This window comes from Chamaea fasciata, unplaced genomic scaffold, assembly GCF_029207755.1.
Source record: "Chamaea fasciata isolate MVZ Bird 193981 ecotype frontalis unplaced genomic scaffold, bChaFas1.0.hap1 SCAF_22, whole genome shotgun sequence".
Taxonomy (NCBI): domain Eukaryota; kingdom Metazoa; phylum Chordata; class Aves; order Passeriformes; family Sylviidae; genus Chamaea; species Chamaea fasciata.
In genome coordinates this window covers 276,455-290,711 of record NW_027094107.1, presented here as the reverse complement: position 1 = coordinate 290,711, position 14,257 = coordinate 276,455, and positions in this window count along the sequence as shown.

Here is a 14,257-nt window from a genome sequence, read left to right as displayed (position 1 = left end):
ACTCCTCGTGTACACTATTATTAAAAAGGGTACTCAAGCCTTCCCCTCCCTTCAGCCATATGAGCTGCCCTGGCTGATGTAAGTCCTGCAGCATCAGTTTAGAACTGTGACAGGTGCACTGGAAATAGCCCTCCCTGTCTCAGAAGGAGCTTTTCACCCGCAGGCTCTTCTCCTGTGAGCAGGGTTCAGGCTGTGATGCCTCTGTCCTGCAGCAGCCCTGGGCTTTGTGCTTGATGTGTGTGCTGTGCTTTGGAAATTCTTCACTTGCCTTAAAGCTGCTGCCCTTAAAGCTCTGGGAGCAGAAGTTCCTGAGATTTGCAGGTGCAGGTATCACCTTTCCAAGAGACAGCAGGGTGCAAGGCAGGGATCTCTGGGGTGGGGACATCTCTGACGTCCTGGGGTGTCTTGGGGCTGTGTATCAGAGGGACCTTTACTTGATGGGAACCCTTACGGAACCCTGTGGGGTTCAAGTTGCTGGGAGGGTTCTCCCTCAATCCTTGATGATCCCAGGGAATCCATCCTTTTGTCTCTTTGCCCCACCACCCCCCTCCCTCACACTCCTCTGTGCTGCCTGCTTTTATTGCATTGGTTTTATTGAGGCACAGGAGAGGAAGTCGAGGTCAATCAGGGTGTGAAATGGCAATTTTGTGGCAGCTTGAGGTAAAATGCTCTGCCCCAGCCACCAGCAGTATCAAGGGATCACGGTTAATCACAGATGTAAGGGGATTAGGTGGTACACACAGCTGGGCTTTAAATACTTCTTGCAAACATGGGCTTTAACTGCCACGTGCCTCTTTAACAGTATAGAGACATCGGCACTTTGATCCTGGCTGATATGGTGAAGTTTGAAGGTGGCAGGACCTGCTGTGGCTGTCATTTCTCAGTCCCACTTTGCAAACATCCCTCCCCTTCCGAAGGAGAGGTGGTTTTCTTTACACGGTGCCAGGTCTCACCCAGTTCTGGTGAGCACTGCCTCCATCAGACCCTCCTGGTGAGCTGTTTGAGGCTGGAATACTTGGCATGGGTGTGCCAGGAGTCCTGCCCTCCTGATGGGTGTGTGATTCGTGACTCTGAATTCACCCTCAAACAACTGGAGAGGTTATGCCAAGAGAACAGGATGAGCCTCTCTGAGGCACAGTGGTGGCTAAACATCCCGCAGAATAACTGCAGAGACTTGTGAAAATAGCTCCTGAGAAGCCTCAGAGGCTGAGTGATCCTCAGGGCTGCTCCCAATGCCCTGGGTGCCACCTCTCCCTGGTGCAGAGCTCTGTTTGCTGCTCAGGATGCACTCAGCCCATTGTGTGGCACTGGTGGTTTGAACTCCGCAGGTTCTTTGCTGTGTTTGTTCCTACATTCCCCAGTAACACACCCGGGGCTCTGTCAATCCTTTCCTCTCCATGCCCATGTGTGCCTTTCTGCGTCTCCAGCCTGCAGCATCATCCCGCTTGGAGAGACAACACCCCATCAGCATTATCAAAGCCCCGAATTTCCCAACTAAGCAAGGAATTGGATTTCCATGCCTGCAGTATCTCAGCATCTCTCCCCTCTGTGCCTGCCCTGTTTCCCTGTCTGCTCTCTGGGATGTCTCTATTTCCCTCCTGGCAGATCTCAGGTCTTTGGAGCTCAGTTTTGCAAAGTTGCTTCAGTGCCAGAAGAGGTACCAAGGCACTGACGGGGGCTTTTCACAGGCACCCTCCTGCTGAGGGTGGCAGCCTCCTGCTGAGGCTCCCTGGCTGTTCCCTTGGCAAAATGGAGTGGATTAATGGGAAAAGCAGTATCCTGGCTCTGAAAAGCCTTCCTCCATTACCCTGCTCTGCCCCAGGCTCTGTGGGGAGCTCTGAATCCTGACAGGCTCCTGTTTAAAGCAGGAGGGAGCTGGGGGGGCTCTGAGCATCAGCAGGGCCCTGGCATTAGGCAGGGACAGTGCAGCTGCAGCCCTGCCTGGGGCTGAGGGGTGTGGATGTGCCGGAGCCACCCCCTGTCCACTGCCAGCTCTGGTTGCCCTGCTGGGGTGGCTTTGCTGTAAATCCATCCCTGTTCACGTCACAGGCAGCCAGAGCCAAGCCCAGGGGGCATTAGAAAGCAGCCTCTGGATTTGTAATTTTGTTCTTTTGACTCTAACGCCTCATTTAATATTTCACAGCCCCAGCAATGCATTCCTGTGCCAGAGACAAAGGCTGGCTGGAAGTTCAGCCACTGACATCTACATTATTAGGTTGGGCTCCAGAGCTTGTGCCCAGCAAGGTGAGCAGGGTTCTTCCTGTGCTCCTAACTGGAAATACAGGGTTGGCAAAAACTCTTGGCACATGACTTTTAGTGCTGATCCAGCTGATGGTTATGGATGGTGGAGAAGAATCAGGATAACATAGCTTTTGGAAATTTTGCCCCAAGTTTTCTTTAAATGCAAAGTCTGGACTAGAGTGAAGCCATCAAGAAGAGCGTTGGCCCACACAATCCCAAGTCAGAAGTTGTTTCCAGCTCCTGTTCTAAACAGCTTCCAGACCCTCTAAATATACAGGTTTAAATAATTGCCCTTCAGTCTGGAAATATTGGCTCTTCTCTTGTATCAAATAACACCTAATGTCATTGTTGCTGAAGGCAACTAGGATGAAATTGCCTGCCTTATTTTTCCCAGTGTGTTGGCTTTATGCATTTGGCAGCATTTGGAGTCAAATCAATCTTGCTTTCCTCTCCTGGACAGGTACTTAGTTTTGCTGATGTCAGGGTACAGCTTTAGTGTGGAGAAGGGAGAGGAGGCAAGCCATGGCTGAGAACACAGTGAATTGGGTTCCAAAGCCCCACAGGCTCAAGGAAGCTTGAGGTTAGTGCATTAAATTATAGAATGGTTTGGGCTGGAAGGGATCTTAAAGACCACCTCATTCCACCCCCTGCCATGGGCAGGGAGACTTTTCACTATCCCAGGTTCCTCCAAGCTCCATCCAACCTGGCCTTGAACATTTCCAGGGATGGAGCAACCACAACTTCCCTGGGCAGCCTGTGCCAGGGCCTCACCCTCACTGTAAACCATTTTTTCCTTATGTCTAATCTAAACCTGCCCTCTGTCAGTTTAAAGCCATTTCCCCTTTCCTATCACTCAATGCACTTGTTAAAAGTTCCTCTCTGGCTCTCTTGGAGCTCCTTTAGATACTGGAAGGGTATTCTCCAGATTGAAGAGGTTCTCCAGGCTGAACAATCCCAATTTTCTCAGCCTGCCTCCACAGGAGAGGTGCTACAACCTGAGTTTCCCTGGCCCAATGCTGCTACCTTCTGCAGAAGAGGATGGCAGAGGTCTGGAGAGCTCAGTTTTGTGCATGCTGACGGGGATTTGTACCTGCTGCAACCAGAGGTTTTCCTTGGCCTGCACCAGAATACATCCCTATGGCAAAGCTGCCTTTCAAATAAAAGGCATTGGATGCTCTGAAGAGGAGTTTCAAGGGACAGCCCTCCTCACTGAAGTACCTCAGGACCTGTGTGGACTCCTGACCACACAGGACAGGGTGGAAATGAGCCTTGAAAGGAGCTCAGGTGGATATGCCCTGCTTGTGTCAGGCCTTGGGACCATGGCACATTGAACACGTGTACGGCATCCCCTGAGCTGTGAGTTCCTAACTGAAACACAGAGCCAGACCTTCTCCTTTCCTTTCCTTTCCTTTCCTTTCCTTTCCTTTCCTTTCCTTTCCTTTCCTTTCCTTTCCTTTCCTTTCCTTTCCTTTCCTTTCCTTTCCTTTCCTTTCCTTTCCTTTCCTTTCCTTTCCTTTCCTTTCCTTTCCTTTCCTTTCCTTTCCTTTCCTTTCCTTTCCTTTCCTGCCCTGCCCTGCCCTGCCCTGCCCTGCCCTGCCCTGCCCTGCCCTGCCCTGCCTCTTTTTCTCCTCTTCCCCCTTTCCCTTCCCAGTGCTGTCTCCTCACCACTGCAGTAGATTCCTTTCATCCTCTTCAAGAGGCCTCCTGCTGCCTCTTAGATCCCTTTGTTCACCTCGTTTAAATACTGCAGCCCACTCCAGGGCCTGATAAGGCTGAGCAGGGTTAAGATTGTGGCTCTCCCTCTCTATGGAGGGTCTGGGATCACCCTCCCGATGGGGGTGCCAGTAGCCAGGCTGGTGGCAGCTGGGCAGTGCCCTGCCGTGGCAGGGGATGGCCAGGGGATGACCTCTGTGGGCACACAGATCTTTAGGAGGCCGCTGTGTTGTTCAGCTGGTGCTGGTGTGAGCCTTTTGCTTTATTAAACTGCCTTCCTCTTGACCCATGAGTGTTGTTTTAATCTTATTTTCTTCTCCCACCCCATCCCATTCCTTCTCCTGCTGAGGAGGGGAGGGATAGAGCAGCTTGGTGGGCACCTGGCATCCAACCAAGGTCAGCTCACCGCAGGAGTGCAATCTTCATTCCTTGCCTTATTTGTGCTGTAACTGCTTTGGGCTGCAGTTACCTTTAATTACTGGCTCTGCTGAGGCTGGTTGAGTCTTTTCCAGTGAATGGTTTGGAGGTCCTTGCTCCCAAACAATGAAACCACTTACCATCACTTATCTTTTAAATCAGAGTTTATATTTAGCTGGTGCCTTCCATTCAGGCTGCTTCTCCACACCTGCACAGAGAAAAGCCCTGCAATCCTGCTGCTCACAGGAGGATTGGGATGCTCTCTCCAGCCCTGCTGCTGCAGCTGAGTTGGGGTGTGATATCCAGAGGGACATCAGGCCCCACACTGCTTGCCTTGATGTTGAGCTCAGTTTTGGCAATTCCTGCACTTTGATCATCGTTATAGAGTGAAAAAGTCCTCTAAGCATGTACAAAGTCATTAAAGCTCACACGGCCACTGCACGGAGGAGAGAGCAGCTGAGGGTCCCCTGACTCTGTGAGATGAGCTCTGCTTCTCCTTCATAGGGGGTGGAAGCAGAGCTCAGTGAGGGCTCAAAGCATCTGCTCTGGATCCCAAAGGGCTCAAGACTCCTGAACATGAGTGTCACAAACCAAGAGATGGGATTGTTTGTCCTGAAATAACTTGGGTTTAATGCAAGCTGAAGGGAAATGGGAGCAGCCTCAGCACTCCCCAGGCTGTTGTTTCCCTTTACATGCAGCCCCAGGAACAGAAACTGCTGCAAGAAGTTCCTTCAGTGAGCACTGGCACCACCAGCACTGCAGAAACTGGGGCAGTGGGCAGGGAAATTGTCCTTCCCACTCATCCCACCCCTCTGATCATGGTTTTGGGACAACTGTCTGGGGAGACTGGAGGACGCTGTGCTTTAAACAAGACGCGACACCAGCAGATCCTTTTGTTCCACATCCAGCAGCCAGGATGTGGCTCTGTGGCTCTTTCCCCTCTGCCAAGCCCAGCTGTGTGGTGTCTCCTTGGAGCTGGGGAGGGGCTGGGGAGTGTCCCCCCGTTCCCCAGGAGGGAGGAATGTCGGGGGCTGTGCTCAGAGGGTGCTCTGCCCAGCACCACGTGCCCTGCTGGCTGCCTGACCCTGCAGGACGAGATGTCAACGAGAGGGCAAAGAGCCCTCATCTAATTATTGTGCTATATTTGTACTTGAGAGAAGGGAAGTGAGCAAGAGATGCTGCTGCTGGGAACTTGATGGCTTTAGGTGAACTGAGAGACAGGGCACTCCAATTAAGGCTTGTGTTTGTTTTTTTTTTTTCCTTTTTGCACACTATTCCCCCGTTTTCCTCTGCCTGCTGGACTACCTGCAGTGGCAAGAGGTGACTGTGGGGGAGTTGGGCTGTGCATCCCTGGGAGAAGCAAGAATGGGGTGCAGGGACGGTCAGGCAGCATCAGGGGACAGCCTGCCCCACCAAGGGGTTTATGATAACGCCCTCCTGGCACCGGCCGTGCACGGAGCGAAATGAAATGCACCAATCTCTTGACGGTGTTTCAAAATGCCATTAAGGGATCAGAGCATGCTCCAGCCCGGGTGCTGGCAGCAGGCAGGGGAGTGAAATAATTGATTGGCTTGTCCCCCGTGATCCAAAAGGGTTTGGATGTCAGGCCATTCACTGTGGTGGCTGGAATGCTAACACAGCCCCGCGAATGGGCGGTGTGCTAATGGCTAATCCCGGGTGATGGATGGGCTGGGGGAGACGCTGCTGCTGAGTAAGGAGGAGGCAGCAACAGGCTGGGACTCAGCAGGCACTTTCCCAGCCAGTGTGGGAGCTGCCAGGGGGAGGCAGTGGGCAGGCAGCTCGGGCAGGTATCCGAGTCCTGGCCCCCCTGCTCAGGGTGGTCACACAAGAGGTAACATCTGAATTTAGCCACTTGATTTTTGCCAGGTCCGGACGACAGAGTAACAAAGTGATGGCAAGCCCTCTCTCTGTCCTCCCAGCAGCCCTTCTTAAAACTCGGGTATATTTCTTTATTTTGAATTCAAAGTGCACTGGGGTTGCCAGCATCTTCAGGTAAATGAAAGACAAAGCTGAATGCAAAAGAGAGGGCAGTAAGAAACAAAAAGATTAGCGATCCCAGGGAGGGCAGTTGTGCTAAATAGCAGCAGGCAGGGGCTGCTGTGTTCCCCAGCACACCAGCCCAAACTTCCTGTGGATCTCCTGACTGGTCCTGCCTCCCCAGGTAGGAGCATAGCTCTGCGTTTTGGGAAGGGGAAAACACAGAGGGGAAGGTTTGACTGCATCCCACCCCCAAACCACGGATGGTGCTGAGGATTCAGTTTGTGGCCAAGCTGGTGAATCACAGGAGGAGAACTGGGGCTTGTCAGAGCCCTGGGTCAATCTGCACAGAGGGGACCACGCTGGGCTCTCCCAGCAGCACCTCTCCTCCCTAAAAAACAGCTTCCACACCTGCATGCAAGGGAACAGATTGACTCGAAATGGTTGCAGCTCAAGGAGCCTCTCTTGGCTATTGATCACCTACTGATTACTCCAGCACTTGGTATTCAGCTTGTAAATAAGATTACAGGGTAAATCTAAAATGGAAGCAGAGGGATGATAAAATTCTGCTCATTTACAATAAACTCAAAGAACTTTCCCCCTTCTACCCCCCCTCCAGCTTTATTATGAAGTCCAATATAATACCCTGGGGACAAGAAGGAAGAGAGAGCAGCAATTCAAAGGCAACATCAAAAGGCATCTCTATTTATTTTAGCGTGTCAACAGGCACAGAGAGATGCTCCCAGCCAAATGTGGCAGGTGCTCCAAGTGCAGCAGCCCAGCCCCTTCCCTGCCATCCCCAGCCAGCTCTGCTCAGCCCAGGGCTTCACCTGCTCCATGCTGGACAGACAGGCCCAATCTCATCCATTTCCTTCAGAGCTCAGAGAAGTTTCTATTTTAATGGCAAGCACTTCAGGTGTTAGATGGGGAGTTCAATGCCATGGACTGTTCTCACTGCTTTCAGCCCATCTCTGCAAAAGAGAAAAAAACAAACAAAAAACAAACAAACAAAAACAAACAAACAAACAAACAAAACCCCCAAACCCCAAATGCTCTGTGGCTAAAAATAGGTATTCCTCTTATTTCTCCATGCTGCTGCAGGGCTGTCCTTTGTGCTCCTAGCAGTGCCAGTGATCCACCACAACAAGCTGAAGGAGACTGGGATTGAATGGCAGGATATTGAAGAGCTATGCCCACCTGTGCCAGCTTTGGAAACATCAGTCTTGTGATATCCATCCAGTGGCTGAAGTAAGTCCCAGCTGCTGGAGTCATGGGAATCCATGAGGATTTTAAAATCTGGAAGAGGCCCAGTCAGTCTTTTCCACTGGACAGCCATGGGAGGTTTCTCCCTGCTCCGTCCACTGAGGGCAGGGAAAGCATCTCCCTGCTCTGACAAGCAGTCAGGACATCCTCACAGGGACCTTTGCAGGCACTGCCCAAAAACCAAGGCTTCTCTGCACCTCCTTTATGCATGAAAAACATCTTTTACAGCTTCAAGCAAGGGGAAAAAAAATCTCCTGGAGTTAATTTAGGACCTGCCACCATCCAGCTTCAGGTGCTCCAGCAGCAAGGCTCAGGAGGATGAGCTGTTCTGCCTTTCCCCTGTGGGATCTTTGGGAGACTTGGGAACATTTTGTCCAAATTGTGCTTTTCCCCAGGAACTTTTGAAGTGATTTGCCCTCGGCAGGAATTGTGCCAAGTTATTATCCTTCACTGCCATGGCAGGGGAAGCTGTAGCCCCCCATCCCCTGGGAAGATTTGGACTCCCTGGTGCTTGGAGCAGGTTGTGTCCTTGCTGCTGGGAGTGGGACACCAGCACTGGTCCCCCCCAAGGGTGTCACACCGAGTGCCAGCACCAACACTGAGGACAGAGTACTTCGTGGCAGTGTTCCCTCAAGAGTGAGGCTTTTAAATATAGCAGGATTGACTCGAAATCCCAGATTAATTCACTTTTAAATACCAGCTCTTGGATTCTCATCCTCTGCTTCTAGGTGCCTATCCCCAAGCCTCAGTGGGTGTTTATGAGATCTTGAAATTTAATCCTCGAAGAATACATTAAAACTCCAATTCCTTGTGCAGTCCAGTGATTTTGGAGGCTGAGGCCTGGCAGAACAAACATCCTGGGACAATCAGAAGCAACAGCTTTTTGTGCTGGTGGGACTGGGCCATCAGAAGCCTGATCCCCTTGGGGCAGGGAGAGCCTGCACAGCCTGAGGCATTTCTAAGGTAGATTGAATGGGGGTTTTCACAGCCTTTGAGCAGCCACTGAGTTCCCCCTTTCCCTGTGTTAAGAGAAGGCAAAATCCTCCTCTTCCTTCAGGGCAAAGGCTTCTGCTTGTGATCCACTGAGCCCCAGTGTCCGTGGATTATTTCTTGGGGTAAGGAAAGAGATAAAGTGTTTGAAGCCCCTAAGTGTAAGGGTAAATTTCCAGAGGGGGTTGTGCCTCCTGGAGGAATTTCAGTGGCATCTACAAAGCCTTTCACAGGAAGTTTCTGCCTGCCAAGGGATGGGGCAGCCCCTAAGCTGTGGAATCATTGGCATGAAGCTTCCAGGTATTTGCAAGCCCAGCTGAAGGTCCTCCCACCCTCTGTATGTTTTTAAGCCCACAGCCTCACCCAGCTGCTGGGGAATCTTCAGGTTTTCAGCAGAAAAAGCCTCCCCCAGCACCCAAGGAACACCTATCCCACCCCACAACCTCTCTGCTGCTGGGCTGGAATGGCTGGGGAGTAAAGCCTGCAGCCTCATCTCCCCAGCAAGAAGAGACCTCTCCAGCCTTCAAAGTGCCCACAAGAATTCACAGCCACATTGAGAAAAAGAAAAAAAAAATGCTACTTCCTATCCATAAAGGTGAAAAGACAGGACAAAGTTAAAAGCAGCTCCAGAAATGACTGCTGAGAATAGAAATATCTGTGTGTAACCATGGCTTCCTCACCACATGCACACCTGAAATGCAGGTGCTGGAGCCACAGCCTGGGAAATGGCCCAGGAAAATGCTCCACTCCTGGGGCTGGGGGTGATGCTGGGGACAGTGACATCCTCAGCCCAGGGTGGGGGTCCCTGTGCTGAAAGTGCCTGAGCAAGGGGCAGAGAAGTGAAAACCCCAAAACACTAATGACCCCCTGTCCCAGAGCTAGGGTCTCTCCTGCCAGAGCCAGCCTCAGTGGAGGGGCTTTCCTGGCCGGGGTTACACCCAGCCTCCCCTTGGGAGCACAGCTAAAACCCTCCTGGGACAGGCAAAGGCCACTCTGACCCCAGCACAACCTTTCCTACAGCCTGTTGGGTGCCCTTGGATCCACACTGGCAGAGAGCACCCAAGACTTGAGGCTCCCTGCACACCCCAGACCCACACTGCTGCTGCCACCAGCTCTTCCACCCCCAGGCCCTCCACCATGGAGGGATTTATCCCTGCAGGCAGGGAACTGGGGCATAAACACGTGCCAAGACTGAGAATGCCAATATTTGAATGCCTTCAGTTCCTCCCTCCAAATAAATCACTGCATGACTCTAATTATCACTCTTGCCCTGGGTACACACCAGGCTCATATGGAAAATGAGTGTGAGGCAGTTATTGCTGCTCATCCTTGATCTTTCATTTCTGATATTAAAGCATGTTTAATTCATTGCAATGGAGATTAAAGTAAGGGAGGCCATGGGCAGGCTCTGGTTTGCTTGGGGAGGGTTTGGCTGCTCCCAGGATGGTGCTGGCTCCTGCTCCCCTCCGTGCTGACTCTGTGTCAAGCCCTGGCTGAGTCGTGTCTGCTTTCACCACCAGACTTTCTCTGTATGTGGATTTCTGGTTGTTTAGACACCAAGACTAGGGAGACTGCTGTAAATGTGAAATTTTCACTGAAGGGACAGATTACAGCACAGATTATAACCCGGTGAGACGCAGCACAAGTGGTTTCTGAGGTTTTAAGCTTTCCTAAATAGATGGCTATCTCTGTCGGTATGAATCAGCTCTTGCTTTCAGAAAAGCTTTTTTTTTTATTTTGTTACAAGAGCCCTTGGCCTTCAATGACTAGTTTGCATTGAATCTTCAACCACTGTGAAAGCATTTCTCACATAGCCTGGGAGCATGCTGCAGAGCCCAAACCGTTTTTGCCCTGTTTTGCATTAGGGCTTCTGCAGGGTGATGGCGCCTTGGCCACTTACAAAGGGCCTTGGTTAAGGGGTCTCACAGAGATTTTCAGGGCAGGGGAGGGAGCAGAGAGGATCCATGGAGCAGACACAGGTCCACTGAGCTTATGGTTCAGCCCAAGCAGGGCAGCACAGGCCAGATGTGAAAAAGGCTGAGTGTGGGGAAAGGCAAAATCAAGGCAACCCTGAGCAGGAGGGCTCCCTGGTGGCGCTGGTGACATCCAGGCAGCCCAGCTTCTTGCACACACAGTTCCCACACGGTGACACCAGGCTGGGCAGCAGGTGAGAGCAGGCCTGCCCTGGCAGCATGCTCTGCTCTGTCCTCACAGGAGCGATCCGCATGGGCTCCACTCATCCATCAAAGTGCTTTTCCCATTTCCCCTGCTGACATCCCTGACGGCAGCTCAGGCACGTGTGGAGCGCGACTCATGCGGAGCAAGGGAGGAGTGACCGCTGCTGAATAATTCATCCCCGCCGGGAGTAGTGTCCCCTCCCGGGGGAAGAGGGTGCACCGTGCTCTGCAGCCCAGGGAGAGGAGGAGGAGGATGGCATCCCGGACTGGGTGTTGTCCGTGTTGTCCCCAGCCCGGAGGGGGAAGGAGGATCTGCACTCCCAGCTCTGCCAGGGCATCTCCAGCCCTGTGGCATCAGGACAATCCTCCCGGGGCACCTGCACATCTCAGACACCCTCTGGAACACCCATGAAATGCAGAGGCTGGGCTCCATTCCTCTGGTCACAGCTGGCCAGAACGTGTCTGCATTTTGGAGCACATGATGAGGGGGAATCCTGGAGGAAAACATCCCTGTTAGCTGGCTGGAGGGAGAAATCAGTCTCGGGTGCATCAGAGCATTTTATCTTCCCGGGGCCCCTCCACAGCTCTGCAAACCCCACTCTCCTCCTGCCAGCACTGATGGGACAGGAGCTGGTCCAGCCACAGGCCTGGGAAGGGCAAGAAAGGACAAGAGAAAAGCACAAGAAAGGAAACGAAGGGAAATGGAGGGAAACCACATGGCTCACCCAAGCATCTCCTTCCCTCTCCACCCCAGCTCCAGCAAGGCCAGCCAGCACTGAGCCCTGGATGGTGGGACAGAGGATGGGGGATGCAGTCCAGAAGTGTCCCGGGAGGCACAACGAGTCCCAAACCTGCCCCGAGGGAGATCTGCTGCCGGGGCACCGGCTTGTCCCAGCACAGGGACACAGAAGGGAGGTGGCAGCGCTTCACATCACCATGGCAACCCGCGGAGACGGCTCCGCTGCTCGAATCCCGAATCTCCAGGATGAGCCTGGGCAAATCAATAATCCCAGCAGGGACAGACAGGGTTGGGCTGGGGGTCCCCTCCTGGGCGGCTGATGACAGAGTGGCTCTGCCCTCTGAACACCGATCTGCTAATCCTCTCTGGAGCAGTTTTGTCCCGTGCCAAAACAGCCGAGCCAGAGGTGCTGCTTCTGACAGGGGCATCAGTGTTTCTCTGCACGGATATTTCTGCCCTGGCTCCTGCTGGGAAGTTTCTCTGCTGGTGAAACTCTCGGTGGAGCCTTGGTTAGTGCGTGGCGAGAGACTGCGTCAAACAGAACTGATGGGGAGCTGGCGTCCCCTGTGCTGATGGAGCTGCTGATTAGGGAAATGTTCTTGCATTTCTAACGCTCTGGAGATTTGGTCCAAGAAGATCCTCAGAGGAAATCGGCAGCCTCAGGATGCTCTTGAAAGACACAGTGTTTCTGCCCCAGCAGACAGCACCAGGGGGATGTGTCCCCATCCTGCTGTGGTGACACACAGGTGCCTCTTGGCACCTCCACTCTTCCATCTCATCAGCGTGGCCCCACATGGGACCAGAGCATGGATGGGAGAGTGGGACTTCCCAGCTTTGCCCCTGTTGCAGTCCCATCCACGTCTCCTGGAATAAGAGGCTTTAATGAGTCCCGTATTTGGAGAGGGTCCTGGGGGCTGCCTGTCGTGTTTCCCACCCTCCTGGCATCTGCCTGGGGGTGAGGTCCTGCCCAGTCAGCATTCCCAGACACAGAGAGCCACTCTGTCCCAGCACGACCTTGAGACACAGCCCTCATCCCAAGGCTTCCCAAGAGCCTGGACACAGTGCTGTGCCCAAGCCTTCCCCAAAGCAATGGCCAGTGATGAGCTCATGTGTGATGACTCTGTGCATGCCCAGCAGGGACAGTGTCCCCATCTCCCCATCCCTGCTGCTGTCTGCCAGCTGCCCTTCTGAGCCATTTAACATATGTGCCATCACATCCCAGCACTTCAGCCCTGTGGCCACCCTGCCCAGCTCCCTGTCCCCTGCTCAGGGGCCAGACCCTCACCCGTGCTACTTCAAAAAACCAGGCTGATTTGTGTACCAGCCAGACCCCTCACCACTCCTGCCTCCCCTTTCCCCAGCTCTGCTCCTGACCCCACTTCCAGCCTCCCCCCAGAGCCCACATTTATTTGGGGTTGATTTGTGCTGTGGCAGAAGAGCCATTAAGGTTCTCATTAGTTCAGAGGGAAGGACGCCTGCTGTGTGCCCGTGGCCACGTTAGGAAGCCAGATGAGGGCAGTAAATAAGGTTTCACTCTATTACAATGATTGGAAAGTCTTGAAGGAGAGCAGCAGGCTGGCAGAGCTGCAGAGGAGGTGTCCTCCAAGGGGCAATTGTCACACAGCAATCTGCCAGCTGTCCCCATTTTATCTTTCTGTCCTGCCAGAGATGATATCAAGCTCCTGGTGCTGCTCGGGGTGCTGAGCTGGCCACAGGTGTCCCTGGGGTTGTCCTGTGGGACAGGACAAAGTGAAGGACTCAGCAGCAGGAGGTTTTTGCTGGGTTATGGGCAGCAAACCCGCTTCCAGGGGATTGTGGAGGAACATAAAACATGGGAAGGGTCTGACTGCCACAGGTGGCATGGAGCCAGAGCTGCAGCTGTCCCTGGCTGGGATGCAGAGGGTACTGGAGGTCCTCACTCCTGCTCTCTCCCTTCCTCACTTCAGTATCTCTGCGTGCTGCTTTCATCCCCAGCAAAGCAGCAGCTCTCCTCTCCTCTTGGGTGTTGGGATACTTAAATCATTAGCATTAACGAGGTGTGCCTGGTACTGCTGCAGCAGCACCATGGTGCAGCTCAGCTGGAGGTGTCTCAGCCCCAAAGAGAAGCTCGACAGCCTGAATGTGCTGTCAGCACCGGGTGGTTATAGCCCTTGGTCTCCCCTGCTGCTGAGTCACAGCCAGGCTCAGCTGCAAACCAGGCTGTAAAGTCCTTGTTTAGGGTTTATGGGGTCCATTACAGCATGTCTGAGCAGCTCCAGTGCCCCTGCCATGGGCTGGGCTGGCAGCTGATCTCAGCAGGACACACAGGCAGCCCTAGACACACAGGCAGCATCAGGAGAGGGGCAATGCTCGCTGAAGGACTTGCAGTCCTTAACTCATCGCTCTGAAGGGCAACACCAGGTGCCTAAAATTAGACTCCCACCTCCTAATTTAGGTACTTCAAAAAATAGGCTGATTTGTGTATTCCTTTCTCCCGCCCCCCCCTCCCCACTGGCATGGCTCACATCCAGAGACTCCCAGGGAGGTGCTCTGTACTGTTGGAGGACTCCAGCAGCACCCAGAGAAACCCAAATCCTGCTGTATCCCTGGTTTACCCCAGCAGGAAAAGAGGATCTGCAGCTCCTGGTGCTGCAGGAGCCTGATGGCTGCTGATGTTAATCAGCATTATCAAAGAGCAACCTGGTTCTGGGCCTCAGCTTACCTGGGCTGGGGTTGCACC